We start from the raw sequence: 21,356 nt of genomic DNA on the forward strand, positions 1-21,356 counted from the left end.
TAACATCCCAGCTCTTTTTATTTCCCAGTGATGATCTGGGCCAGATAGTCCCTACCTTATCACCCTAGCTTGAGTTTCTTTGCTTTGCATGCTTTCCTTTATCCTGTAACATTTTGGCGGGAATGTCATATCCACAATATCATTTAGTATACGGAAAATACTAACTATCAAAATTGATGTAGAAAATATCCAGTGTCTATGCTTGGACTCGAACATCCTTTAACATCTAGAAACAAATGTCAATGCCCTACACCAGGGTGACTGAATTATTACTAGAAAATTAATAAATAAAAAAAATTCCGTTAATTTTGATAACTTAAGATAACTCATATATACGTAAAATTAAGAAACGTATCATTAAACACTAGCGTTTATTACAGTTTGACGAAGACTTTGTACAAATATTAAATGATGCAACACTAATTAAAATTACCAAACATAAATTGTGGATATATGTATATATATGCTCTGTGTCAAAGTTGACAGACGATATCGGATATGTTCCTTACTTTGATACTATTATCCCTTCCCTTTTCATGGATGTGACCTACCGAATTAGGCTATTCACCGGTTTTGTAATAACATGAGCAACACGACGGGTGCCACATGTGGAGCAATATCTGCTTACCCTTCCGAAGCACCTAAAAATAAAATATAAACTGCAAAATTTGCAGAAATTTCACAAATGCTCTAAATCAAATGAAACTAAATGTTATGATTGTTAAGTTGCATGTAAAAAATGGGACTGTTGTCTTTAGAATTTCCAAAATTGCTGCCGTTGCCATGGAAACAACATGTATGTGAAACATTTCAAATTGCATTAAAAGAGGGACGAAAGATACCAAAGGGACAGTCAAACTCGTAAATCTAAAACAAACTGACAACGCCATGGCTAAAAATGAAAAAAGACAAACAGAAAAACAATAGTACACATGACACAAAACAGAAAATTAAAGAATAAACAACACGAACCCCACCAAAAACTAGGGATGCTCTCAGGTGCTCCGGAAGGGTAAGCAGATCCTGCTCCACATGCGGCACCCGTCGTGTTGCTTATGTGATTACAAATCCGGTAAATCGTCTAATTCGGTAGGTCAAATTCATGAAAGGGAAGGGGATTGTAGTTACGACGTAAGGAACATATCCGATATCATTTGTGAAACGGTTATTCCATAACGGTCAACCGACTCGTGATGGCGTCCGTAAAATTTACGAAGGGAGGATTTAAACTTCACCATCTTCATTGGTTTTATAGCTTCCTTGTGAGCAGTAACCCTATATCAAGAAAATCATGATAGGAAATGCAAGCACGGGAATATCGTATCAATTGGGAGATGTATACCCCTTATGCAGGTGCTGCTGGAATGTTGCCACTTAGAAATGGAAAGTTCACAATTGGAAAGCTAAAATCATCTCTTTTGTCGTAAAGTTTTGTCTGCAACCGACCCTCATTGTCAATTTCTAGATGTAAGTCAAGATATGAAGCCGACTTAACTGTATCTGTAGTATCCTTTATCTCTAATTCGATGGGATAGATGCGATCCACATAGTCACCAAATTTTGAATTGTTTAGTGAAAGAACGTCATCTATATAGCGGAAAGTAGAGTTAAAGGATAATGCTAACTTCTTATCTTTCTTCCTAAGAAGTTCCTGCATGAAGTCAGCCTCATAATAATAAAGAAACAAGTCAGCAAGTAGAGGGGAATTAAATGTACTATAAATTAACAGAAATATGAAAAGCAATACATATACGTGCGTTTTCTGTTTATTTTTTTTCAAATGGCTGCTGCTTAGTGTCGATGGGTTAAGGGTGACATTCGCTTTTATTTGCGATAACAAATCTTGTTATTTTTCAAATCCTGAGTGTTCAGCATAGATTTTTTTTTTTTAAATATTAAAAAAAGTGAGAAAGGAGTAAATACGACCTTTTCCTTCATTCAAGATCATGTTCTATCTCAAATGTTAAAGGTATCAATACATACATGATTAAAATTCTAAAGACATACAATAGCACAAATTAATGTTTTTAAATAATTACTTACACTCATAGTCAACAGAATAACAATAAAACAGAATAGAAAACAAAGTTGGTTACTACTTTTTGTCCTTTTTACTTTTGTGCGTTTTGTCTTTTTCCTGTATCATTCAATAACTCAAATAATGTTAGACGTGTATTTTTTTTAGCTGCTAATTCTTGTTTTCGTACTGCCTTCATTATTTGTGATTTTAACCCTGTTTGGGTGAAAGGTTGTGCTTCATCTTCACTTGCATCACTTTCTTCACTGTCATATTCATCACTGAAAAATAAGATAAAAATTAATTAAAGACGGCTGAAAAATTCAAATTATTTCTATTACGAGTTGTTAAGAATAGAAAAAAATTGTGAGATTAATTATATTTGAGAATTTTGGAAATCTAAATACAGATGGTTCATTAGAGTGGCTCCAATATCGTGCGATACGACCTTTTTGTTGTGTGTGTATGGCTACTACCCTACCGGCTATAACGAGAAAGATGGGACGGAATCAGTTTTTCTTAGTACACAGTGCAAATTATGTTATGCGGCTAATGTGCAAGTTAATCAGAATACCTTTCGTTTGTGCCACAAAGTTTTTTTTATGGGACCAACAGATTTTTAAACGATACACGAATACCTGGTAAAACGCAAAAACATGTACACTGCTAGAATTATATGGACTTAATTATATTATAACATCCGAAAACGCTTACAGTTTTTCCAACCCTCATATGTTGGACACTATGAAAAACAACTTAAATGAACATCATCATTTGTCATGGATTGAAAGTGTACAAAATATGCCAAAACTCAGAACATACAAACATATAAAATCACAATTCACGAGAGTATTATTTGAAATAATATCTTACCAGAAAACTACAATTAGCTTTGTCGAGAATGCGATAAGGAACGTTTCCCCTAAAACCCGAAAAGGGGCGTATCAGAAATATTTCCGAACAAAGAATATGCACAATGTGTGGCAGTGGTGAATTAGAAGACAAGCTCCACTTCATGATTAACTGAAAATTGTATAATAATATTCGTAAGGAACTCTTTCGAGATTTCAAAACTACAACACAATGACTTTCCGGATCGTTTATCAATAGATAAACTAAAAGAACTCCTAAATAGTAACCCGGCGGGGAAAAAAAGAGAATGATTAAATCAAAATCGCTTGATTGGATTTCTAATTAATTATGTAATAGGGATGTATTATATTAGTAAAATAAATATCTTTGTTGGCTGGTTTACAAATCTTTCATAAAACTGCTAGATACAAAACGCACACACCTGGTGCATTTCCTACGTTTAATTGGGTAAATAATGCTAATTATTTCTTATGCAGCAAAAATACTGCAATCTGATTGGTTTACTACCCCGGTGTAAATAACACCCCACCCTGGTTCACCCGGGGATAAATAAAATTTTGCCAAATTTTATTAAAAACATGAAATTTTGCCAAAATAAAGAAAAAAATGAAGTTAAAAAAAATAAATAATAATCATAAGACAATGCTAAAAAAAAATTTTTTTTTTTTTTTTTTTTGTAAACTCAAAAGAATACAAACATTTTCTGAATTTTTCCAAAAATAAAGAAAAATAGTATTCGACAATGTGCAGCAACATGGACATTGAAAAAATGTTACGCTGGAAATTTTTCATTACCATTTTAACACTTTTACATTCTGGTTTCAAAATGAGTAAAGGAATTGTTCATAAGAAATAAATTCGTAATCTTGGGGTAATCAGGGGTGTTCGGAATTTTACACCGTTGTTGAAAATTCATACACCCATTCGGCTGCGCCTCAGGGTGTATGAATTTTCAACAACGGTGTAAAATTCTGTACACCCCTGATTACACCAAGATAACTAATAATATCCCCTCGTACATAACATTGTGAGTATTAATACCTTACGCAATAATATATAGCTAATCGTTGAATTGTTAAGTGTTTTCAAATGTTCCCTATAACTCTGAGTAACCCGTTTTTCTGACACGGTACCGTTCGTATCACCAAATGTGTCGAGTTCGTTGTTCTGCATAAGAATTGTACTGGAATCATTGGGTCCATACACATATTTACTTATTTTGAATGTTTTCTCCTCATTGCTTATCAGGAATTAAGTGGTGAAACAAAAGAATGTTTAATATTCTTGCAAGTTTGTGTTTAACGAAACAATTACAACTATGCTTTGTGTATGAGTCCGATACAAGCGCAGCTAATTCTTCAATTTATTAATAAAGTTAGATATGATATTTAATATGTTGTTCAAAGATTGATATGGCCAAAAGCTAAAAACAATATAAGGACTTTTCTTTTAATAACGTAGAATGTATCTAATTCATATCAGGGTCTCTTTCTTTGTTGACTGTTCAACACTGTTAATTTTTTCTTTGACGAAAATAACAAAACAATGTGTTGTTTTCTGACAAAAAATAGTACAGAAGACAAACCATAGAAAACTAAAGACTCAGCAACACGAACCCAAGGTGCTCCAGAAGGGTAAGCGTATCCTGATGGGAAAAAAAATACACAGATTTATGCCTGTATCGTTATGTTACTGATATTAGTGATTTGTATTCACATAACTATCAGTAAGTTAGCATGTGTTAATCTTTCATTTACAAAGATATGATACAGTAACGTCTAATATCTGATCTATAGAGCTGCAAGGATGCTGCTTTAATGATTCACACCCTGAACAATATAGAGACATAAATTTAGGTGACTAACTTACTTGTAACTACTAGAACAGGAAGAAGAACATAAAATTGAGAAAGGAAATGGGGAATGTGTCCAAGCGAAAACAACCCGACCATAGAGTCCGAAGGCCATCAATGTGTCTTCAATGTAGCGAGAAACTCCCGTACCCGTAGGCGTCATTCAGCTGGCCCCTCAAAAAATATGCATACTAGTACAGTGATAATGGACGTCATACTAAACTCTGAAGTATACACAAGAAACTAAAATTAAAAACCATACAAGACTAACAAAGGCCAGAGGCTCCTGACTTGGGACAGGCGCTAAATTGCGGCGGGGTTAAACATGTTTATGAGATCTCAACCATCCCCCTATTCCTCTAGCCAATGAAGAAAAGTAAACGCATAACAATACGCACATAAAAATTCAGTTCAAGAGAAGTCCGAGTCCGATGTCAGAAGATGAAACAAAAGTAAATAAATAAAATGACAATAATACATAAATAACAACAGACTTCTAGCAGTTAACTGACATGCCAGCTCCAGACCTCAATTAAAATGATTGGAAGATTATGTCTTCATCGTAATATATCAGACAAAATCCCTCCCGTTAGGGGTTTAGTATCATACAATCATAAAATATATGAGAAGAACATAACCCCTGTCATGCCAACAACTGTTTTTTTAAATAAATGTGTTTAGTTCGAATGCAAAGACCCTATAAGTGAATCAATATTAAAGCCAAATTATGCAATCTGTAATGACCCTACAACATTATCGTAACTATATCCCTTCTTAATACATCTGTTTAAAAGTTTTGTAAGCTTTTGAACTGAATACTGACATTTTGTGCTTTGTAAAGAATATTACCATAAAAGATTGGATGTGAAATACCTGAACGTATAAGATGTCTGTATGTTGAGTTATATTTACGAATTATTTCCTTATACCGATGATGAAATTTAGTAAATGTTTTGACTAGTTTGTGATATCGAAAAACCTGGTGTAATAAATATTCAGTAATACAAACATTTCTCTCGCTAAAATCTAAGATGTTGTTACAACCCGTTTTCATATCATTCTAAGGCCATACCAATTCGATTACTTGTTCGACGGATCCGCCCGCACCTATTTATTTCGAAACAGATTTTTTAATTATTTTTTTTATATTCCCGCTTCTGTTCTGTTAAATTGTCCCTTTTAAAATTCTTATACGATGATGACTGATGTACCCATATTTTGACTATTTTATTTATTGTGACTGTTTATTTAACGCATCATGTAAATATAACGGAATTTGATGAGACTGTTATTAAAGTGAGAGGGTTAGCGCTATAGAACCAGGTTTAATCCACCATTTTCTACATTTGAAAATGCCTGTACCAAGTCAGGAATATAACAGTTCTTGTCCATTCGTTTTTGATGCGTTTTGTTATTTGATGTTGCCATGTGATTATGGACTTTCCGAATTGATTTTCCTCTGAGTTCAGTATTTTTGTGATTATACTTTTTTTCCCGCATCCGGAAATGTAATCATGTCCATTTGCCGCACCGTTTTTTTTTGTAAATATTATAAAACGATATCAACATTTGTTTTTAAAATCACAGTCTAACCTGTATATTACAATTTTAAACATAAAAGCACCCCACCACACTGTGTAGATTATATGAGAATATTTGTTTCAGCATGAAACCTATTTATACAAAGTGGGAGTGCTCCGATATACATTTATAACAGCGGTAATAGCTGTAAAGAACAAAAAAATGGTTTCTTTCCCCCTTTCAAAAAAATATCGTTGTTAGAATAAAGTAAAGAACCTCTGAAGGATTTGCCTTCAACTGCAATTATATTGTGTGCTGGCGAAACAAAACTATCCATAGCCGCTGTATGTTTATGCACCTGTCCTGATTGATTCAGGGGCCTGTCGTTCATCAGTTATCGTTTGTTGATGTTGTTCCTTGGTATTTTCCCGTTTCGATATATAAATTAGATCGTTGGTTTTCCTGTTCGAATTGTGTACGCTAATAATTTTGGGGTCCTTTATAGCCTGCTGTTTGGTCTGTATCTAAGCCCTGTGCAAAATGCTGTACTTTGACCTGTGTTTGTTATTATCAAGTTGAGAACAACCCTCCCGCAGACAAGGGGTCATTTTACTGATGTAGAAAAGCAAAAATAAATACCAAGGATTTGTATAGTTCTTCTATACAAAACATTTGAAAACTTAAACTTTTGTACTCAAAAAGAGGAGAGTTACATCATATTTAAGACAACTTTTTTCTAAAAGAGGGGTTCACTTATTTTGAATAATATTAAAGTGGTAAAGTAAATGTGTTAATTTAACTTGGTTAAAATCCAGGAATATCACAAAAAAGTCTTATACTATACATGTTTTGACCATTTAATACCAGATAGATATATAGTTCTTTGAGAAAATATGATCCCTTTTATACAACAAATATATTATAACTATATTGATCCCTCATAAAACATGTAAAAGGGATATTTATAACATTAAGGGGTTGCCCCCAAACTGATTATGCCTTGGATTGAGAATTGTCTCATTGTCAGTCACACATACAAAGACCAGATTTATTTATTTCTTGTGAACAGGTAAAATATACTTCAGAAATTAAAGACATGTCAAAGTACAAATGATAAATCAAGTTGTAATATTGTCAAAATCTACTATTTTATGTTTACAAAAACAAATTATAATCGCTCGCCTTTACTTTTCAAGCTTCGTCTGAAAAATTTGCAAATAAGATATTTTTTTATTAAAATTTTCAAATCGCTCGCTCCCCTAAATTTTGGAGTTCAAAAATCCGTAGAACAAGAAATAAAATTGGTGTGGCCTAAGGAACGCATAGACCGATAGGGTCGTTATTCTAATCCGATTGGTGTGTATCATGCATACATGTACCTCCCAGTTTGCTTTATTGCTTATGTATCACTTAGTATACTATAGGTCAACTTTTATTTCATATGCGTGTAACATGAAATGCCCCTCCATACATTAGTAATCCGAATTTAGCTTGAACGGACAAAAACGTATTAACGCTATTTAAATAAGATTTATCGTTATTTGATAAAGATTGACAAAAATTGAAAATAATTTTTAATCTATTTCAATGCATATCAAATCATGTTAATGCCAGGCAAATATATTTCGTTGAACAATTAAATTTAAGATGGTGGTAAGTTGCGTTAAACATATAGGCCACGCCCCCGTCAAACTAACAAACTGATATTAATTCGTTTTAAACAGTGTTGAGACCCGAGCTTTGTATAGATAAATCACTCAAGCAAAGCAACATTGATGTATCTATCGTTTATTCGTTTTAAACTTTATCGACTTTGTTAAATGCGTGTAATCTTAGGCCGTGTTCACAATTAGTTTAATGTAATGTACACTAGTTTCACATCAAATTTGTTCGCATCTAGGGAACGAACATTTGACTTCAAAAACGGGGGGGGGGGGGGGGGGGGGATTTTTCCTTGAAAAATATTCTGATCCCCAATTTGATAAAAGAAAATATTCTGGTCATACAGATGATTAAAAAAATAATCTGAATCCAGAACTTTCCCATACATTATCAAATGCTTATAGTGTTAAATACTGAAAACAAAATATTTGATTGCTAGCATTCAAAATAAAAAAACCTGAATAAAACCGTTCGCGCGAGAGAAAAAATCTGACTCAGAACCTCCTCCCCTTTTTTTAAGTTAAGAGGTTGCTCCTTTATGGAAGCCATTTTGATAATTTGCAGAGTTTAAAGATAGTTAAGATGTCTCGATTACACATAAGAAAACGTAGGCTGCATCAGCGTGCTTACAGACGAAGAAAAGGGATTGAGATTTTAAGGATCACTACATTTCTATCTTTTCTGTTTGTTTCTTTTTATTTTGTTGTTTTTGTTTTCTCCAAGGCGTATTCGGCAACAGGAGGGGGTAATTTTTTTTTGTATATTTCAAAGTGTATTTTGACGGATCTGAGATACTAGAAAAACAAAACAATTTACCTAGCACTTTTTTTAGTAATGCATTTTGGAGTAAATCTTTGTTTGAATAATGACCAGTGGCAAATATTTCTGTGTACGCCCAGTCAATTAAGGAAGACCTTTTCAAATGATTTATTTGTTCGGAAATTATGATGATTTGAGTCTTGATAAGGGGTTAATAAATCTACATTATATATAAAAAAAAGAAGATGTGGTATGATTGTCAATGAGACAACTATCCACAAAAGACCAAAATGACACAGACATTAACAACTATAGGTCACCGTACGGCCGTCAACAATGAGCAAAGCCCATACCGCATAGTCAGCTATAAAAGGCCCCGATAAGACAATGTAACACAATTCAAACGAGAAAACTAACGGCCTTATTTATGTAAAAAAAAGAAACGAAAAACAAATATGTAACACATAAACAAACGACAACCACTGAATTACAGGCTCCTGACTTGGGACAGGCACATACATAAAATCAGTTGAAAAAGGCTTAACTCATCAGATGGACAAAAATACAAAAGGACGTGTCCCGGTGCTTATACATCCCGACACAAAAAGACACAATGAACAGAGGTGAGAGTACTCGCAGATATCTGACAGCTAGTTCAAAGCCACTAACAATTAATAAAAATCATTCATCTAAGACTAAACTATCATTCCGTACACATCCAACATCCAATGAATTTAGTGTAAAGACGTCATAAACATCCAGAGAAAAACATGACCTTGTGCAATGCCAAGTTACAGGTATCGATAGATTGTAGATTCTTGAATATGTATATGCATATAACATACTAGTAATATTTAGTTAGCTTTTAATTTACTGATAACAAAATCAATATGTATACCAATAAGATAATATTCAATGATCTTATTACAGTGTTGAATAGGTAACCTTTTAGAATAAGTTAATTTAAAGGAGCGACAAGTTTACATGGATCATTTCTAAATTTCCGGGCACAGTTAACAACATTTCCGTAAAAATGTGGATGTGCTATCCCGTATGAAATAAGTTTTCTACAGGTACAACCAAACTTCAAAACCAAATCTTTATCGCTATGATGTTAAGCACGTTATTGCGCCAATGCCATGAAATGCGACAGAGCAATTTGGTAAATAGCTCTTCTATGAAAACTACATAGTACAGCTTTATGAAATTTATATCCATAGATTAGGCAGGTATAACTGTTTCCATAAATATAAAAAAATATTCTTTAATTTTTCATAATAGTTTCAAATTATGATACAAATATTACCAAAACGTCAAAAATATGCGTGTCGGACGTAACAAATTATTTGCAAAATAACTTTTGCGGGAATTTTTGTGGTCTAATAAAAAGTTTAAAATCCGCGAAAATTCGCATGAATGATAAACGTCTAATGTCATTTATGACGGCATTGCTGTTTTTTTGTGATGATCGAACGGTAAAAGCTAATTTTGTCAAAAATGAATAATCCTCGCCATGGTCAGGTTTCTGAAAATGGTAAGTTATCAAAATTTATCGCTTTTTAAAATATCAGATGATATAAAATTTTGTTTTCATAAACTATTCCTACAAATGTGCTTAGATAGACCATTTCAAATCTTAAATTTTACAGCACTCGCATTGTCCAATGTCGAATTTCGCCGCTTTGTACAACAACATTGTCAGTTTCAACGTCATTATATTAAATATTCAATTTGTAGCATATACAACAGTGCTTTTTCGTAATTGTGCTTTCACTCCACAATACGATAACATACTTTTTGATAAGCTGTTCAGTCGAAATGACTTCGTTTTTTAACAAATCAAATGTCTTGCAAGTTTGTCTACTGAGCAATTTTCTTACGCTTTGAACGTTTTCGATTCGGGACGATATACATGTATGTATTTTCAAATTATTTCTAAAAGTTTGTTCTTTGTTTTTGGTGTCAAACACCACTACATGTATAAGCGACATTTGCTGTATTTTATTGATCTGTCGTCAAAGGTAGGATAAGCCGGACATCAGGCGACCTTAAGTTAAAATAGTTGCAATAGCTGTCGACTAGGATCGGAGTCGAACAAATCTCGCCACGAGCGTATCTTAAAATAACCATGCTTGTTATCACTTTATATGAACTCATAAGGCCAATCATCCCCCTAGGCCATCGAATTTGAAAGCAGTTCGTATCATCGTATGATATATGAACGATATTTCATTGTTTTTAAATAACAAGCAGGGTTCGATTTCATGTTTTAAGATCAGAGGACAAAACAAAATAACCAAATTACAAATTTCGAAAATAGATTGAATCATAGAAACCACGATAAGAACTGCAATATATAAAAGTAGTTATAATCAAATAGAAATTGAATAATTATCTAAAATGAAAAAAAAACATATGGTAATTTGTCAATAAATAGGTAAATTTTACAGAAAAGAAGAATTTAAAATCCGAGACAGAGAGAATTAAATATTGTAAAGAGATAAAGAAACTAAAAATAAAAGAGCCAAAATTTTTAAGAATTAAAAATCCGAGACAGAGAGAATTAAATATTGTAAAGAGATAAAGAAACTAAAAATAAAAGAGACAAAAAAAAAAAGTCAATAAATATTAAGAAAAATACAACACAAGCCAAATCAGAAGTCCGAAAAGGTCATTTGTTTGCGTATCTACCAATAGCAAATATTTCATACATATTCAAGACTTTGAAGTATCCATATCGATCAAAAATGATAACAAACAAAACGAACAAAGTATACTCGATTACCTACGTAAAACGTCAAATTTTGACGTTACCAATTGGGACACAATATCGTGCGTAACGTCTATGGAAAATTTAGTAAAGGTTTAAAGTAATTTATGGTAACGATATCCCTGGTTTAATAATTTACCAGTAATACATAGATTGCGTTCGTTAAAATCAAAAACGTCACAACCGACACGGGCATAGCGAACAAGTTTTGAAATATAAACACCGTAAGATGGTGCCAAAGGAACACCACCATCTAAAAATGGAAAATTAACAAATAGGGAACGAAAAATCGTCTCTTTTGGTCGTAAATTTTAGTGTGGATTTTCCCGTTTAAAAACGAAATATCTAAATCCAGGAAAGGACAGTTATTACAGTATGAATTTGATTTATTTAAAGTAAAATCATTGGGGTAAATTTCAGCAGTATATTGAGAAAACTCTTGATTATTTAACGAAAAAATATCATCAAGATAACGGTAAGTGTTGTTGAATTTATCAATTCAAAGCAATGAACTGTGATTCGTAACAGTACAAACACAAGTCTGCTATTAAAGGGGCACACTTAGTGCCCATGGGGATACCTACAACCTGTGGATAAACTTTGTTGCCGAAACGTACATAAATATTATCAAGGAGAAAATTAACAGCGTCAATCATCTCATCACACCTCCAATAAGAATATCTAGCATATTTACCTTTCTCATTAGAGAATAAGGCTGTAAATGAGTTGCAGCAAATGTATCTTCATTCCGCTTTACCAGACGACCATTTAATTAAATAGGAAAACTTTTGTGTAATATGATAGTGTGGAAGTGTAGTGTAAAGAGTAGTTAAATCAAAACTATTAACAGAATCAAAAGGACCATCAAAAGCAAGTAATTTATCTAAAACATCCAAAGATTTTTTACATTCCAAAAATGTGTTCATACATTTTATTACAATAGTTTATGACAAGCTCTTTAATAGAAGTTAATGAACTAGTTAAGAGCACTGAAAGATTAGTTGTAGAACACTTACTAGAGGCAGAGATGAAACGATATTTAAATGTTTTTTTGTGTAGTTTAGGTAGTCAATATATAGTAGGGACCTTTAAATATTCAGAAGAATCATTAAGCTTTGATGTGGTTGTGATATGCTTGTTTACTATATGACTCTCTGTGGAGCGGATAGACTTGAATGTAGATGAATTTAAAATTTATTTCTTATGAACGTCCGTGTAGTCTTTACGGCATACCACCACCACATTGTTGGCTGCTTTGACGGTCGGTACAAACACAATCCGCTTTGAAAGTATTTGAAGTTTATTTCTTATTCTGGAAATAGGTGTATTATGTACTCTATTATTTACTTCTAAATTATTTTCAAAATGTGATATTCTCTTACCTACCACATTCATACATTTATTTAAATAAGAATCAAGAGATTTTTATCAGGTGTTTCCCGTTTACACCATTTTTTACAAAACGAGGAAAGAGTATCTTTGGTGACTTTACGACACTCTTTCCAATCTATTTTAGATGGAGGACGATATTTTGGTCCTTTTTTCAATTTTTTTTTAACCTCTCTGTCCCGGACGATATTGAATCCCCTGTAATAACATGGCCATAGGGAACATATCTAAACTTCGACGATTCACAGTTTCAAGGTAAGGGAGTATTACTATCTATATTCACGTCTGATGTAACCGATGTATAATTAAAAAATAAACTTCTGCTGGTTTTTTTTGTATCTGTATGAAATTATAGGTTGTTCTATATTATCAAAATAGGGAGGTATAAAATTTTGAACGGTAGAGTCATTAAATATAATAGATAAGTTGATAAAATCAATACCTCTGCTAAAATATTTAATTTTCAAAAATTTCGTTGATGATCTTCTGGTTTGTCGATACGCGGGAACAGCCTAAGGTGGCAAACAGTTGTAATTATACGAGAATATTCATACAGTGGGCTGAAGAATGAGATGGTGTCACACTCTTTGAAAGTATGTTGTAATTTACTAATGGGTATTTGACCCAGTTTACATAATAATTGATAATTACCATTATTTTTAATATAGATATGAGATTATCAAGTGTATAATTTATACGATGTTTAACTCGTTGATTTCAATTGATACATTTCCCATGAGACCTATTATTTCGTTGTTTTTTATATCAATAGAGGAAGTAGTAGATTTGTTCCCTTGACAAGTATATTGTCATTTAGACCCAGGGGATAAGCTGTTTGAAGTCGTTTAATCCAAGACAGTTCAATAATTTTACGGGAATCTTCAAATTGTTTATGCGACGGCCCTGTTGTTTCTGGACCGTTTCGAGCGCTTGAAATCTAATGAATTTAATATTGTGGTTGTGTTTACCTAAATGTTGATAAATTATGCTTTTGAATTTCTTAGATTTTCGGAAGCGGTATAGATGTTCATGTGTTCGTTTAAAATACTTATCAAAGGTGCCAGGATTATAATTTAGTACGCCAGACGCGCGTTTCGTCTACATAAGACTCATCAGTGACGCTCAAATCAAAATATGTATGAAGCCAAACCAGTACAAAGTTGAAGAGCATTGAGGATCCAAAATTCCAAAAAGTTGTGCCAAATACGGCTAAGGTAATCTATGCCTGGTATAAGAAAATCCTTAGTTTTTCAAAAAAGTAAAAAAAAAGTAAAAAAACTCCCGTCCTGTTTGTCCTGTACTTATTGTATACCACACTTGGGCTTAGTTCATGTAACCAGATAAATAAGGCTTTGTGTTTTTCGTTGTAATTTTCTGGCATTACACGGAACAAAATTTAGATTGGGAATTTCGATAGACGGCGGTTGAATTAATATTTAGAATAAGATTTTTATAGCACGTGAGCCCGAAAGTCATAACATTGAATTAGGAGTTACAGTAACGAAATATATAAACAATTTATAAAACAGTCGAAGAATTCTTATAATAACTATATTGAACAGCCCGACAAACAATGACGTGATATAACAAGACAGACATGAAACAAATATAGGTCCGAGAAAATAGTTATGATGTAGTGAATTTATCTATAACAGAAAACAACAAAAATATTTTAACAAAAATTAGCACGTGCTCGATTCAAACAATATTTTTAAAGTGAAGTGTATTAATTTTGTGCAAATCCTAATTTTGACCTTTTCAAACTGGAACAGATCACTAATTTATCTTAACATAACATTACTATAAACTGTTAAGACATGTAATTTCCATTCCATATGATTATATTATGCATAAAATATAAGGAAATAAAATTGAAAGGTGTATGAATATAATGTAAAACACTGTCCGCATTAGGGACTATATTCGTGTGATAACTGTGTCCCGGACCTATTAAAAGGCTTATACAAGAAAATATAAGAACTCTTAGTAACGCCATAGAAGGGGCCAGTATAAAAAAAAATACAGTATAAGAAATAGATCATTAATCATGATAATAGAATAATTATACAAATATTTCTTTAAACAACTTTACTAATAATTTTTATAAATATCAGTTTTATTCAAAAATCGTTTCTTCTTCTAATATACATGTTAATTACTATAAATATTCTAAATGCCAAGTTTTGTCAACACTTAACTTACACAAGGTCTACATTGACTTCGATTGCATGTAGAACAACATGATTTAAACTTCATGTAAACATTGAGTTTTATCAATGGGGACGTAATTTGTTTAGTTTACGTGTGAGTTACACTAACACAACACCGAGTTTAGGTCAATGTGAACACGGCTTTAGTGAAGTCACATACTTCACAATTTAAACAAATGAATGACCAATACACGTGTCATAATATAAGGAATTTAAATAAAAACATTGAAATATTAATGCACGGTTTAAAAACTGCAAGACTTGTGAATATGTTGGAATTAAATAGGTAGATGGATAACATATTTTTAATTTGCCCAAATGCAGTAGATCTTTATATCACATATCCGTTTCAAAATTTGCTAAGTGCTATGAAAACTCGTAAAATGCAAGTAACGTATGGTCCATTTCAATGACTTCATTTTTAGCAATGGCGTTGTCAGTTTGTTTTAGGTTTACGAATTTGACTGTCCCTTTGGTATCTTTCGTCTCTCTTTTAAATCGATGTATCTTACATTTTCGGTAAACTACAAATATTCCCTTACTGTATTATATGTATATTGATATATAGAATAGCTTGTAATAAAAACAATGTTTTGTTAAATAATAAAATTGATGAAGATAACGCTGACATTTGATGAATTTAATAATCAGTTAAGTCTTACTCAAAATGTTATTTTACCATATTGGACTTCATATTGTATTGAATTGCAACATGAACGCGGACTTCGATGAGAACCCCTGGATTGAAAGTTTGCAAACATTCCGACCAATTAATTACATTTCAATATGTAACGCGATTTCAACGAGAGCACCTAGATGAAATATTGTATTTATACGACAATAAGTTTTTATTTAGAAATTACCGCTAACATGTAGTTAATAAATCTATATCAGAGCAACAATGCATAATTGTTTCTTTTCCATTCATGATTTTTTAACAATGTTTATGTTCATTTTAATTTGGAGGGTAGACTTATATCAAATGCACCGAACGTAAATATATGTTTTTTTTAATTCATTAAAAGGCGTAAGAGAATGCCGACTTATAGCCAGTCAAGGTCGTTAAACTTAAACCAACCTACCCATCGTCATCGCAGACTAAAACTTATCTCATATAAACAGAATGCATGTTCATTGATTGCAACGAGAGCACCTAGATGAAATATTGTATTTATACGACAATGATTTTTTTTTTAGAAATTACCGCTGACGTCACGGTGCTTGATAGCACAATACTCCCTTTTACAGAATCGTAACCACAATTTACAAGTTTCGTTTGTATTTTGCTGCTTTTCCACAATTAACGTCCGTTTCGCGCAAGTAACCGGTATTACAATTTGACACAGTTTTTAAAGTTCATTAAACTATAAATTCATTTTCAATTTTGTGCAAGACTTAACTGTTTATTAAATTCAACAAATGTCAGCATTATCTTCATTAGTTTTCATAGCTCTTAGCAATTTTTGAAACGGATATGTCATTGTATGTGAGATAAAGATCTCCTGCTTTTAGACAATCTTAAAATATGTTAAAAATCTAACTATTTTATTTTGAACAGATTCACAAGTTTTGTATTTTATAAACCGTGCATCAATATTTCAATGTTTTTATTAAAATTCCTTATATGTCACGTGTATTGTTCATTCCTTTGTTTAAACTGTGAAGTATGTGACTTTACTAAATATACACGCATTTAACTAAAATCGATAAAGTTTGAAACAAAAAAACGATAGAAACATCGATGCTATTTAGCTGTACAAAGCTCGGGTCTCAACACTGTTTAAAACGAGTTAATACCAGTTTGAAATAGTTTAACAGGGGCGTGGCCTATATCATGTATATGTTTGGGGCTTCTAGTTTGACGCAACTTACCACCATCTTAAATTAAATTGAACGACTGCCAGGGGATCTATTTGTCTGGCATTAAACTGATTTGATCTCGAGGATTTGATATGTATTGAAATAATTTTAAAATGATTTTCAATTGTTGTCAATCTTTATCAAATGACGATTTATCTCATTTGAATAGCGTTAATACTTTTTTGTCCATTCAAGCTAAATTCGGGTTAATAGTGATACAACGATAGAGGCGTCACGACGAGACAAGATTTTCAAATTGCGTTTAGTTCTAACAATATTTGTGGAACCTTTTACAAAACTCATCAATTAGTAAATGAATATTCACCTGAATAAGTTAAAAACTATTTGCACTACAACATATACCTCACTTGTATAGAAACAATAACTTACTTGAACGATATGTGTCCAAATAGATTTAATATTGCTTGTTCTGATACATTCTTTTTGTTATATCTAAAAGTCGGTATGACCGGTGGCTGCTTTTCACCTTCAACATCTAATTCGGATTTAATATCTTTTAGTCGTTTCTGAAGTTTGGCAGCATTGGTAACTTTCTTGCACTCGGTAAAGGCAGTCTGACATTTCTGGAACTTTTCTAAATTATTTTGAAATCCAGTTTGTATAGATCGAAAGACCTTAAGGTTTTCTGTCTTTTTTTCCTCCAATGATGTAATGAGTGCTTGTACTTTCTTGTCAATCCACTGCTTCATCTGTTTCCCATCTTCTGTAATTACACGAATAGCTTCTATAATTTCGCTCTGGTACATTCCCGTGTCTACACCCAATTCATTTAGATTTTTTTTTACGCATTTAATCTTCGATTCAATGATCTTTTCCACTTCTGCCTGTAATTCCTGTGTCGATTCGTTCATTTCACACATATCGTGCCTTTTATGTTTTTTGACACTGCATATTTTGCAAATTGGTATGTCACAATCAACGCAGTAAAATATAAAGTTTTCGTCGTGTTCTTTGCAAAACGATTTTTCTTCCGGGTTAATATTTGACCCACTTAGAAAGGTATGATTTCTACATATTTTTGACCTTAAATGTAAAGTTTTACAGTTTTCACACATCCATTGATCGCATTGTTCACAATAGTTACGCCCTGGTCCACTCATACATATGTCACAAGACCTCGAAGCGGATTGTGCCATTTTGGTTGTTTTCATTCAAGTAACCTTGAAACATGAGCGGAAGATTGGATCCCATCGACCGCCCTACGTCACGATTCATGAATTATGCATATTCTATTTATAGGCTATTTATAAAAGATTCTGAAAATACTTATGCTAAAAATAGAATATTCTCAACATGTAAAACTATTTTTTTTTAAACCCACCACAATCATTAACTTTCATGTAACACTCAGGTTAATTTGCTTTTTTTATTTTTTATCACATGAAAAAAAGGAAAATGTACCGCATTACAGTAGCATAAACATTCTGGCCTCTTTAAGCAAATACAGAATTCTTTATAGCAATACATGATATTTCATATATAAATGACAAACAGTAGTGGTGCCTTAATTATGTTGTAAAGACCTACAAATGTCCCATTCACGTGTTCTCGTGGCTTTGAATAAACTATGAAGTTAATAATATTTTTATTATCCTCTTAAAAGAGTACTATGATGTAAGGGGAAAATGTAGCTTACACGTACTAGAATCGTACTAATTTAAGACGCGAGCAATTTCCTTTACGGCAGTGTGAGGGAGTGTTGGGGGATATTCTGCATTTAAAGACACGAATTAATCTGGTCTTCATTTGATAATTAAAAAACTCGGGTCTAGTATACAGTTGCTTAATTCTGAATTCATTTTCAATAAACAGGTATGATGTTGAATAATAAATTCTGGCTTTAGATTAACTGAAAAAATTTGCTAGGTTTGCATTAGACTAAAAAAAAAAATCTGTCTCGATATAAAACATATTCTTGGACATTCAAATGACCCCCTGGGCTGTCTACATTATCCCCATGCCTGTTGTCGGAACGTTATCTATCTACTACAGAGCGTTCTAGATGATTCCTATTGACAATGTTTGTTTATCATGTTTATACTATAGGACCTCATACATGATCCCCTGGGTTGCCTACATGATCCCCTGTTGTCTGAACATTATATATCTACTATAGGACCTTCTTTATGACCCCCTGTTGTTTGTTATTCGTGTATATACTAAAGCGTGTTCTACATGATCTCCTGGGCGGTATACCGGATCCCCTTTCGTTAAAAAAAAATATGCATATTAGACCGTTTCTACAAATGACCGATCATAATACCAATTATTTTTTTTGCACGTGTTCATGAACCAAATTCCAATGAAATCATAAATATTTGCATATAAAATTCGAAAATTCGAAAAAAAACATACAATATATGTATCATCTGTAATACCACTTGTCCATTAATTTGTCAACAACAATATTGGACTTTAAGTATTTGTGCCTTTTTGTGTTGCTCAGTCTTACTTTTTCTGTCTTATTTTCTTTGGTGATGTTTTAACATATGGATATATTCACTGATCACTCTGTGTAAATTAAAATCGCAAATATAACTAGAATTGCTATTGCAAGCAATAGCGGATGTCACCCTCCTCCCATTGCCACTAAGCGGCAGCCGTTTCAAAAAAATTTAACAGTGAATGCACATATTTGCATGGCTATACACTTTTCTGTAAATTTTCAGTACATTTAGATCTTTTGTAAAACATGACATGTTTGCTGTTTCTGACATTTTGCTTGGTTCCTATGGCAACAGAGACTATTTCCAAAATGTAATGGCATATACCACATTGGTACATGGGAGGGACCATACCATCAAAGTTTCAATCAATTTGACCTACCATTTTAAGAAAGTAAATACCACTTTAAGGTTTTTGAACCATTTTTACCTGTTTTACATTGTTTTCATGGTAACGGCAGACATTTTTGAAATTCTACAAATTCCACATCTACCAATGTTGCTCATCGTTACTGTAAATTTTCAAATTTTTTTGACCATTTCCATAATTTTGAAATTTTTAGTGTAGTTTCCATGGCAACATAGTAGTTCCAATGATTGCCAAAATCCCTCAAAACCAGTATATAGTGGGCACCTACATTGTATCAAAATATAACGATTCTGAGTTTAAGCATATCCAAATAATTCATTAAAACCAAAAACTGGATATTTTCACATTTGTTCTGTTTCCATGGTAACGACAGCCATTTTTTAGTTCCAAAGTTGCACTGCAACTCGAATGTCAGGGTTCCTTTGTATAGTGAACTATTATTTAGATTGGTTCCTTTGGCTTGGAAAAAGCGGGCGGACAAAATTAGGTGGAAAAAAATAATAGTAATAGGGAAAAAGAAACAGAGGAATAGCAATATGTCACCCGACATTGTCGATCGGGTGACATAATCATGTAAACATAGCAAACGTTTCGAATTCAATAAACTATTACTGATGGTGCTTTGCCAATAAACCTTCATCGAAATAAAATAGCACACGATGAACCAAATAACAGTAACAACGCTTGACTCAATAGGTTTCTTTCAAATAAACCCAGTTACACACTTTTGATGTGTAAACTAAGCTTAAGTTTCAGAGTCAATGAACCATGATGAGGGGCGTGGCAATAAAAGCTTAATTGAAATGAGACTTGAAAATGTAATTGAGCTTACATATGTCAACTATCTGTAATTGAATTAATTCCCCACTTTACTTGCTAACTATAATATGAACACAAACTATGCCCCCTTCTTGTCGTTTTGTTCCTTTATTCTTTTTAGGCTGAAGTCATTCATAAAGTTTAACGTCTTTTGGAGAAAGACAATAATAAGTTTGCAGTACTTTTCACTTTACTTTCTAGCCATATAAATGATTTTCTCTCACTAAATAATTCAAAATGCGTTGACTACGTTGAACGCATTTATCCCACCGAACTTAAGATACAGGTAAGTCTGCCTCATATCCTGTCTTACTTCTCAAAATATTCCAAACTGAAACATATTGTGCAAAAACAAGTCTTTGATATTGTTTGAAGTTGAGCGAAGAAATAAAAAGAATAATTGCTCTGTGGAAATAATTTTGATTCACAAGCTGTCGGGACAAATATTCTACTCTCTTGTTGTTTAAGATAACAATTAAGTTGTTGGGTGTAGAAATGACTTTGTCTAAGGATTATATATTCAATAACAAATGTTTTACCTAACTCTTTATCTCAATTCCACATTAAAATAATGTACAATACGAGTGTTTGGTTTACACTTTGTTCAGTTATTTTAATCAGTTATATTTAAACCTCCAAAATATCAAAAGAATAATATGTGGTATGATTCCCAATTGAACAACTCTCCGAAAGACACATCAGTATAAGTAATACTAAATGAAGGTCTATAATGAAGGGAAATTTACCATTTTACTCAAATATGGATTTTTTTGCTTTTTTTTTTAGCGC

The sequence above is a fragment of the Mytilus trossulus genome, chromosome 14 (assembly GCF_036588685.1).
Source record: "Mytilus trossulus isolate FHL-02 chromosome 14, PNRI_Mtr1.1.1.hap1, whole genome shotgun sequence".
In the NCBI taxonomy this organism is placed as follows: domain Eukaryota; kingdom Metazoa; phylum Mollusca; class Bivalvia; order Mytilida; family Mytilidae; genus Mytilus; species Mytilus trossulus.